Raw genomic sequence first — 9,605 nt, forward strand, 5'->3', positions numbered from 1 at the left:
AGCTCTGCCCATTTATCGTGGGCAAATCCATGCACGATCTGGCAGGCGAAATTGAAAATACGACGACTGAAGCGAGCGGACTGAAATACGTGTTGCGAGTGCGTGATGCGGGACAAGCGAGGAAGCTCCTCAACATGAAGGCCCTGTTTGACGGAACGGCGGTGAAGGTGGGACCCCACCCGATCCTGAACAAGCGACGGTGCGTGATCTCTTGTCGCGAGATCATCAACAAGAACGAGGAAGAGCTGCTGAACTGGATGGCGAAGGATGGTGTCGTTGGTGTCAAGCGCATCACACGGATGGAGAATGGGAAGCCAATCAACACGCCTACCATTATCCTCACGATCAACGGAACTGCAGTACCCGACTACATCAAGGTCGGTCCGCTGCGAATCAAAACCCGGCTTTACGTACCGGACCCGATGATCTGCTATCGCTGCTTCGAATATGGACACACCAAAACCCGCTGCAAGAATGCCGCGATATGCAGGAACTGCTCCCAAGCCCACAACATGGATGAGGAATGTAAGGAAGCACCTTTCTGCTTCCACTGCAAAGGAAACCACGGACCATCCAACCGCTCCTGCCCGGTTTACGCCACGGAGAAGGAGATTGTCCGGCTACGTTTCTCCAAAGGAATCTCCCAGCAAGAAGCCATCAAACAGGTCAAAGCTGGCGGTGGATCGTACGCCTCTGTCAGCCAAGTTCAAAATCGCCTTACCATTGCCCAAGGAAAATCGGAATCAGAGCTGCTGAAGAACAAGGACGCCACCATCAAGCAACTGACGGAGACCATCGCAACGCTCACCAAACGGATTGAAGAATTGGAAAGAAGGAGCAAGAGCAAGAAGGAGAAGAAACGAAGCAAGCGAATCCAGCTGACGAAGGACGATGAAAGCTGCTCCGAGATGGAAACCGACTCCAGCGCGAAGCAATCGACAACGGAACAACCGAAAGGTGGCACCTCGACCCAGGTAAGTGCTGCCTTTATTAAGCCAAGCATTCAAAAACATAAGCGACACCCAACAACTGAAATTTATGCCCCGATCACCAAGAAACCTCTGGCTGACCAAATTCAACTCTCAAACACCCAATCAAACACCAACCTGAACAAATCCCCTGCAAATCCCCCTGGTATCCTCGATCTACAAAATCTTATGGATTCCACTCGCCTTGACTCCCCTCGCTCACGTCCCAACAATGGCCAACACAACAAACCGAGTAAATAGCCAGTTTTCCCCCAAATCCCAATCTCAATCCTGCCTAGCATTACAATGGAATCTTCGTGGAATTAAATTTAGAATACCAGAGTTACAACTACTGATTTCTAAATTTGATCCCATCTGTTTAGCTCTCCAAGAAACAATGATGCCTGAATCGAAAACACCAGCCAATTTCATTAAAGGGTACACACTGTATATCCGTGAAAACCCTGACAACCCTTCTAAAACAGGAACAGCAATTGCTATTAAAAGTGATATTCCTCACCGTAAAATTGATGTTTCCTCCTCAGTACTCACAATAGGCATCGAAATAGATTACCCATGTAAAGTAACACTTCTTTCATTATACATACCTGGCCACCTCTCCAATAAAACCATCAAAAACGATATTTCCAAACTTCTTAAACAATTTTCATCTCCAGTCCTTTTGATGGGTGATTTCAATGGCCATTCTACTCTATGGGGTTGTTCCGATAATAACTCCCGTGGAGTGATGTTAGGGCAACTCTTCGACGAATTTGGATTAACCCTTCTGAATGACGGTACCCATACTCGAATTTGTCCTTCTACAGGAAATTCATCAGCCCTTGATCTTTCATTATGTTCACATAGCCTTGGTTCCCAGTTGTCCTGGATGGTCCATGATGACTGCTGTTGTAGCGACCATCTTCCAATTGTCATTTCTTTGAATCGAGCTCCCCCTGTTTCAACATGTCGTCCTAGATGGAAGTATGAGCAGGCTGACTGGGTTAATTACCAGAATGAGGTCTTTCATGCTTTCACCGTTGATCCTCCCAATTCTGCTGATGAGTTCGTAAAACAACTCTTTCAAATTGCTTCAAATCACATTCCCCGATCTAGTGGTGCTCCAGGTAAGAAATCTGTCCCCTGGTGGAATTCTAATGTACATTCTGCAGTCAAGCTCCGCCGTAAAAAACTTCGTGCTCTTCAGAGGTTGCCAAAGGAGGATCGTAAGAACTCCGAAATATTCGCAGAATTCAAAGCTGCCAGGAACGCTGCAAGAGCAACAGTCAAGTTGGCCAAACAGGATAGTTGGGATCAATTCATTTCTTCCATAAACCCAGAAAGTTCATCAAAAGAACTGTGGGATAAAATCAATAGACTAAGTGGCAAAAAAGCCAGGCAGTCCATTAAACTTCGAATTAATAACCAAATTACTGAGGACCCTTCCACTATCACTAATCACCTTGCAGATCATTTCGCCCAATCATCCTCTTCTTCCAATTATTCCGACCGTTTCATTTCCCGTAAAAGTTCCATTGAATCCGCTCCCCTTAATCTTGAATCAGACGATTCCCAGGAATACAACCGTAATTTCTCCTTTGATGAATTACAATGGGCTCTCCACAAAGTCCATGGCTCTTCTGCCGGTCCTGATGATGTGGGCTACCCTCTCATCAAGAATCTTCCCCTTATTGGTAAAACCATCCTGCTTACAATCTTCAACAATATCTGGAATCAAGGTGAAATACCTGATTCATGGAAAGAAGGTCTAGTTGTTCCCATACCTAAGCCCGGTAAAGATAAAAATAGTGCCGATAGTTTCCGTCCCATAACTCTTTTAAACTGCATTGGGAAGATTCTTGAGAAGATGGTCAATAGAAGACTCATCACTCTCTTGGAATCCCAAGGTTTAATCGATGATCGACAGTTTGCTTTCCGTCCTGATAAATCTACTGACGACTACCTAACTGAACTCGAGGATATCATTGACTCTCACCTGGAGAGGGGAATGCATGGTGACATTGTATCTCTCGATCTTTCGAAGGCCTACGATCGTGCGTGGCGATTTCCCATCCTCAAATCACTTGAGGAATGGAACATCAAAGGTCGCATGGGTCGTTATGTACAAAACTTCCTCAAAGACAGGAGATTCAGGGTCATCTTAGGCAATAACCGATCTGAGCTGAGATGTCAGGAAAATGGTATTCCTCAAGGTTCGGTGATAGCTCCCACTCTTTTCCTTATTTCTATACAGTCCTTGTTCAAAACTATTCCTCCTAATGTTTTCATCCTTGTTTATGCAGACGACATAACCATAATCACATTCCATAGTATGAAGTCACTCGCCAGGAAAAGAATTCAATCCGCAGTAAATACCATAGCCAAATGGGCTGATGAAAATGGTTTTACTGTTTCCCCCGAAAAATCTCAGCTCCTCCACATTAGTCAAAATAGAAAAAAAATGTCCAAACTTCCTGATATAACCCTCAACAATTCTATTATTAAATCTCAAATATCCCTAAAAATCCTTGGAATACATCTTGACCGGTCCCTAAGTTTTATTCACCATCTTAATTCAGTTCGCAAACAAATCTGCAATAGAATGAATCTCATTAAAGTCTTAGGATCTCGAATACCCTGTGCCCATAGGAAAACTATCAACCAAATAATCAATAGCTGGCTTTTACCCAAAATGTTCTATGGCGTTGGACTGTTCAGCAGAGGAGGGGATCTCGTCAACAAAAGGCTAAGTCCTCTATACAACAAAGCCTTTCGGTACGCATCAGGCGCTTTCTGCACTAGTCCCACCTCTGCTATAATGGCCGAGACAGGACAATTACCTTTTGAGTATCATCTGACAACATGCCTAGTGGCCAAAGCTACCAGGTGGCTAAGTCTTGGCGGTCGATACAATGTCCCTTTAGTCAAACGAACAACCGAAAAGTTTCAATCTGTTACTAATCAAGTTTTCCCCACCATAGCTACTCTTCCTCGATCCAAAAATAGACCCTGGAATCAACCACTTCTCAAAATAGATCTTTCTCTTCTCAGCCAAGTTAAAGCTGGTGATCCTTCATCAATAATTCAACCCCATTTCCACAAACTTATTGCAGACAAATACAGCACTTTCCAACATTTATACACCGATGGCTCTGTATCAAATGGTAAGGTCGGGTATGGCATCACAGGTAGCCCAAATGTCTCTAAAATTAGTTCTGCGCTCCCTTCAATTTACTCCATATTCAGTGCCGAAGCTTATGCTTTAATGAAAGCTGTCCATCTCATTTCACCTCAGAATCTTCAAAGTACAGTTATCTTCAGCGACTCTGCCAGTTGTCTCCAGGAAATGAATTCTTATTCCTTGAAACATCCTTGGCTTCAGGAAGCCCAAGGACTCGCTCTGACCAATGGGGTCACCTTCTGTTGGGTGCCAGGCCACTCTGGCATTCATGGTAACGAGGAGGCGGACCGATTGGCTGGAGAGGGTCGTGGTGTGAACCCAGAGAATGTTTCCGTCCCATCTATCGACGTGTTGAGATGGACAAAGGAGAGAATTCTTGAATCCTGGAACACAAAATGGCACCACAGTAGAGACATCTCACTTAGAATTATCAAACCTTCAATCTTCCCTTGGCCCGACAATAGTAACCCCAAACACCGGAAAATTTTCACCCGTCTTCGAATTGGCCATACCCGTCTTACTCATGAATACCGCCTCGATAAAGTTGACCCTCCAATCTGCACTTCTTGTAATTCCCCACTAACTGTTCGCCATATTTTAATTGATTGCTTAACTTACAATAATGAACGCTTGGCTTATAACTTGGGTGGCACCCTGGATGAGGTGCTATCAACAACAAAGGAAACGGATCTTCTTGGATTCCTGACTGCAACCGGATTACTGGACCAACTGTAAAACCCAGCGATAAGGGACGAATGACCCTCGGGTTAAAGTCCCTCTCAAACAACAACAACAACAGCCAAGCATCAGTTTTGTTACAATCGTTGCCGAAGATAAACCGGACTCGGAAAAGGAAGCGCCAAGCGTCATCGCAAGGTTTTGCGTGACAACATCAATTGCATCATCACCAAACCACCGCCGTCTGGCTCGCCGTGGTGACGTCAAGCGTACCTTCGGTCTCATCTACGAGAAAACCCGCGGTGTGCTGAAGTCATCCAGAATTCTGTCGGCTACGCTCTGAAGTGGCAGGGCCGTACGCTGTACAGATTTTGAGGTTAATCACCTCCATCACCGAGACCAGAATTCAAAACTAGCACTGAATCCATCAAACCTGTGCATGGAATGGCGATCGACGATATCCAAACCCAACCGTCCTTTTCGACGATAATTCAATTTTGACGATAATTCAATTTTGAAAGAGTTTTGAAAATATTTCTACCATGAAGCGCAACAGTATTGGCAATTCTCACAGCAACAGAACCGTCGGTGAACTAAATAATAGTTACTCGATTCTCACAGTTCAATCGGCCCTTTTCAGGGCTAACAAATGTGTACTAAAGAGTTGTTTGTGTTATATTTGCTAATGTGTTTACCACATTCTTGCTATAATTCATCTCTGATTAGTTATGAATAATTGACAAAACGACAATTTGAGAATGTTTCCGAAGACGCTGCTGCAGTGCTGTCGGAATGCAATATATTTTCTATTGTTAAGCAATGATTCAAATATTTTGAATTAATTGCTCCAAATTAACAATGATTAAATATACACTTAAAAATCAATTCTTCAATATAACGGACTAAGCTTCTGAATACATGTAAAGTGATTAAAAAAAAAAAAAATACACAAATGTCTATAATAAATCAGAATCGACATGCAACAAATAGTGTGAAAATTAATTGGATTTTTAGCAGTAGAAATCTTTCATAAGTTCGTGACGGTCCCAAGCCAGGAAATAGAAGAGGCTAACGTTATCCAACGTCAACTTGGCGGTCGTATCTTAGAAACAACCTCTTACTTTTTAATAATATTAAATAGTTTCAGATTTTTCCACCAACATTTTACAAGTGCTAATCAAATAATATAAGATTGCGGTTCTAATGACGACTGGTGAGCACAGCTTCGAGGGAGATTTATTTTTTTCTGAAAACAACGGTCTAGAGAGCACCTGGAGTGCAGTGGGATGAGGACGTCGATGGTGTCGTCCGTCATTATGGTTCGTATGGCGGTCGTTGGACGATATGTCCGCTGCCGGCGGGCGTTGTGTGTAGTCAAAATTGGGATGTTGTTGGTGTTATTGTTGTCAATCCTAGCCTGACCGGCACGTATGTATCTTCTCTGCAATCGATGCTTCCACGTTGGCTTATTTTCGCACTTGTTATTGTTGTTCGATACCTGCTCTCATGGCGTTGATGGCTACGTACTGGCTTGGGTAGTTTCTGATCATACGACCCGTTGTCCGGAAAACTTGTTTTGTTTGTATCGGATGTCCATCACATCTTGTGGAGAGTAGGTATTCCTCCTTTTACCATGAGAGAAAATCGTCAACAAGACTCTCGGAAGGTCATCCGATTAGGGGAATGGTACGTGACGGTGAGGCAATTTGACGCTTTTTCCATATTTTGCGGGATGGTAAAATGGTGCAATGCTATTCTCAGTACATTTTTTACAATAATTGAGTGTTACGAAACTCGTACTCAAGAAACAATTATTAAGCCCTTTCGCGAAAGCAAAATACACTACATTTCAAAGAAAATTCCGCAATTGTGCACAAGTGATGCAAGTGCTCATTCCATCATCTGAAGGAACTCATTTTGAGAGGCTATAGTAAAGTGACCAGGTCCTTGATGGCTTAACATACACTCAGGCAAATTAATTAACGAATTTCATAAATTTTCCCTTATGAAGCATTGAAAAATCTATAAAAACCTATTTCAGAAGGCTAATATGAATTTCATACCGTTGAAATGATAGCCATAATTGGGAAAATTATTAAATATATTGAACTTTTACAAATTTCATTGCACGCCTTATGATTTCCATTGCCGTCATGAATCATTTTCTTAGTGATACCATATTTCATAAGGCTATTATGGATTTCATATTAATTCGATGAAAACCATAAGTGCGAAGTATGTTTCACATCATTACCATATACCAATTTCATTAGGCTGCCTTACGATTTACATAGCTGTCACTAATGTGAAAAACTCATAAGGTTGTGATTATGAAAATTTGTAGCACGAAATCACCGCCATCGTTGAGATCCAACATATTGCGTCAAATTTTTCAGAAGTCCAGAAAGGAAGTTCGGCAATGTACAATCGCGTGGATCCAGATAATTGGAAAAAGAAAATGGAAATGTAGATTTTAATAAACGGAGAGTAATGGTCGAGTTGACGTCATCAAAATATTGTAGTACGAGTAATGCCATTGCCAATTTGTTCAATATAGTTTTGGCATTAGGCTTGACCAACGTAAAATAGGAGCATGTGCAATACTACTTTGCTGCGTTTTATTGAGCATCACAACACGGCAAAATAGTTGGAAATTCGATTTCCACGCGTTTGCTCAACATTAAAATAAATTTCACCTAATAATGAGTAGGTGAAAGCATTGACATTTCTGTAAATACTCTGTATGAAATGTATTGTCAACTGAATATAAAAACTAATAATGAAATAATAATTTGTGTCATAAAAAGCAATGTAGTTTATATTGCTGATATAAGAAATTCATAATTTTTATTTCAATGTTCATAATGCTGTTTTATGAAATCAGCAAGACACCACACTGGCGTGATTCAGATCATTTCATAAGGTGAATCAATGAATTACTTACCGATTTCTTGTGGCAAATAAACATAAGGGAAAATAATGGATATTCATAGTATTTTTGCCTGAGTGTAGGCTCACAATCGAGAGTTTTTGAATTGGTATGGCAAGCATAATATTCAAGTGCGTTGAATACTGGAGAGTAACTTCACCAACTTTGCATATTAGATCTCAGTTGATTAGGATTGAACCACATTTCATGGACACTATACGTCCATTGAAACTCCAAGTAATTTGAATAATTCCGTTGATACTAAAAAGTACTATCAAGCTTACCATAAAATCTGATAAAACAAACAAAACTTTAAGAATTCCATCCATTGTGTATTGATATAATACATTTTTTTTAGTTTCTCAAAATTCACGATTTTGTTAGATTCAAGACAAAACACTTATTGGGCCGTGATAAAATCGAAAACACAAATTCGAGCTCTTCTGAACTAGCACATCAGGAGAGTTCTTCTTCTTTTTTGCAAAGTATGTGACATATAATGAAAATCCACAATATTAAGCATCTCAGTGTGCCGTTAATTTTGAAATCAGAAATTGAAATTTGAAGCAGAAATCAGCATGAAAATAAACTTTCAGGATGTGTGATTATTCATTAAAGAAAGAATAAGAAGTAGGAGAAGATCCCTGGTATAAAGAAAAGCATAGCATAGAATGAATGCGAGATTTTATTTTCTGATTCTCGCAATTCTTGAAAAAAAAAAGTATCAACTGGGCTCGTCCGGGAATTGAACCCGGGACCTCTCGCACCCGAAGCGAGAATCATACCCCTAGACCAACGAGCCACTTGAATAATGATGTTTGTCATTAAATTCAAAATTCAATAACTCCGGCAAATTCCAGACAAAATTTTATAATCCAACAAAACAATTTAAATACCAAGTACACAAATTGTACGAATAGCACGCTTGGTGTGCGGTAAAACACTAGCGTGGCTCTTCGGCTAAAATTCTATTAAACTCTCGTGCTTTCCTACGGCTCAAAAATCTGTAATTGTGAAAGAAGAAAGAAACAAATATCGTGATTTGATCAGGATGAATATGGAAAGCAATCAATGCAGGGAGGAGTGCTGACCCCATTCGGCAAGTATCTATTTGAAGCGTAATAAAAATTGCGACTAATACCTACCGTGGACAATGGAGGGTGTGGCAAGAGAGCGCCGAACCGCACTGATAAGAACCATTTCGGTTCGTTCTCTATTGAAAACTCGAAGGTCGTCTCGATCGAATAATAAACGTGTGACGGAGCGGCAATCGCACCCGTCGTGTTTCGTTCTATTTACACCAGCCGCGAGCGAGCGATGGATGTATTTGAGCTGTTTGCTCAGGTGCCGGCCAAGCGCGATGGTTCGACTTCGTGAAAAGGGTTCATTGTCTTTTTCGGGTGCTAAACTGAGCAAATTTGTCCATTCAGGTGGTGGGATCTCGGGCTGTTCCAGTCGGGCGCAGCAAGCAAAAGGTTTTGGAATTTTGTTTTCCGTTGCGAGCGAGAATGCAACAGAGCTTGTTTGGCTGACATCAATATTGGAAAAAAAAGTTTGTTATTCTGAATCGTTTGAGCGACTCAATGTTCTTCGATGCGCTAAAGGGATGAGGTGATTAATATTTGTATAGCAAATTCTTCAGGTGCACATAATCAGAACTTTTGTTAGTGCACCTTTAATTGACAGTAGAAGAACAATGGGTTGACTTCATTTCCCAATTTTTATTTCATCACAATAGGTAATCAATATGATTCACGCCAAATGCCCACAACACGTATTATCGTGAATTTCATTTACGTATTAGTTTTTAAAAATATAATTAAGAATATTTAAGCAATCTGTGTGGCTT

General features: G+C 41.2%; 1 non-coding gene across 1 annotated transcript; it reads right to left on the reverse strand.

The window, feature by feature from the left end:
• Positions 1–8,486: 8,486 nt before the first annotated feature.
• Positions 8,487–8,558, reverse strand: Trnap-cgg. The gene has a single exon. It is a non-coding gene; the product is annotated as a tRNA-Pro (tRNA).
• Between the last annotated feature and the right edge of the window lie 1,047 nt (positions 8,559–9,605).

The sequence above is a fragment of the Aedes aegypti genome, chromosome 3, assembly GCF_002204515.2.
Source record: "Aedes aegypti strain LVP_AGWG chromosome 3, AaegL5.0 Primary Assembly, whole genome shotgun sequence".
Lineage (NCBI taxonomy): Eukaryota > Metazoa > Arthropoda > Insecta > Diptera > Culicidae > Aedes > Aedes aegypti.